Source organism: Lynx rufus, unplaced genomic scaffold (assembly GCF_022079265.1).
Source record: "Lynx rufus isolate CCGP_SWC_20201006 ecotype Redwood Valley unplaced genomic scaffold, mLynRuf1.p SCAF_20, whole genome shotgun sequence".
Taxonomy (NCBI): Eukaryota; Metazoa; Chordata; class Mammalia; order Carnivora; family Felidae; genus Lynx; species Lynx rufus.
Window position 1 is genome coordinate 2,732,272 of NW_025814835.1, and position 1,042 is coordinate 2,733,313.

A 1,042-nucleotide genomic window follows, 5' to 3' on the forward strand; every position below is an offset into this window, starting at 1 on the left:
TTTATTTCCTTTTTTTATTGATATAATTTACATATAACATTCATTTCAGGTGTATAATGTAATTATATGTAATTGTATATACTGCAAAATGATTCTGGTAAGTCTAGTTAACATCCATCACCACACAGAGTTACAATTTTTTTCCTTGTAGTGAGACTTTTAAGATCTACTCTCTTAGCAAATTTCAAATATACAATACATTGTTACCTATTAACTACAGTCACCAGGCTGTACATTATATTTTCAGTTCTTACTCATTTTATAAAAATATGGAATGCTTCACAAATTTGAGTGTCCTGCTTGCACAGGGGCCATGCTAATTTTCTCTGTATCATTCCAATTTTTTTTTTATTCCAATTTTACTATACATGCTGCCAAAGAGGGCACTGAATAGTATCTCATTTTATGGATATACCACAGTTTCTCAATCCAGTTTCCACTGATGGGCGCTTGGGTTGTTTTCAGGTTTTGACAATTATAAACAGGAGCCAGACGAGGTGATAAAACGAGGCACCTTGTGCGGGACACTCAAGGAGGTGCTCCCTCTCAGATTTGTGCACATGTTCCACTCTCCTCACCTGGTACAGGCCCTGACTGTACACAAAACCGTTGTGAACATTTGCATTGAGTCTGGCCACAGGCCTATGTTTTCATTTTTCTTGGGTAAATACCTAGGAGCAGGATGGCAGAGTCATATGGTAGCTGTTTCTTCAACTTTTTTCAAGCCTCTAAACTGCTTCCCAAAGCAGTTATATCATCTGACGTCTCTACCAGCGACGCACGACATTTCAGTTGCCCCACTCACTCACCAACACTTGGTGTGGTCAGCCTTCTGGATTTCAGTCTTTCTAGTAGATGCGCAATGGCATCTCACTGTGGTTTTTATTTGCCTTTCTCTAATAACTAATGGTACTGAGTATTCTTTTCAATCTGCTCATTTGCTATCCATGTATGGTCCTTGATGTGTCTGTTCAAATTTTTGCCCATTTTTAATTGGGTTGTTTGTCACACCACTGAGATAAGGAGTTATTTGCGTATTCCG

The 1,042-nt window shown here is 38.3% G+C and overlaps 1 non-coding gene across 1 annotated transcript; it reads right to left on the reverse strand.

Annotated features, from left to right (window-relative positions):
* Positions 1-263: 263 nt before the first annotated feature.
* On the reverse strand, positions 264-367 carry LOC124517181 (U6 spliceosomal RNA). Its single transcript, XR_006963335.1, has one exon. It is a non-coding gene; the product is annotated as a U6 spliceosomal RNA (small nuclear RNA).
* Between the last annotated feature and the right edge of the window lie 675 nt (positions 368-1,042).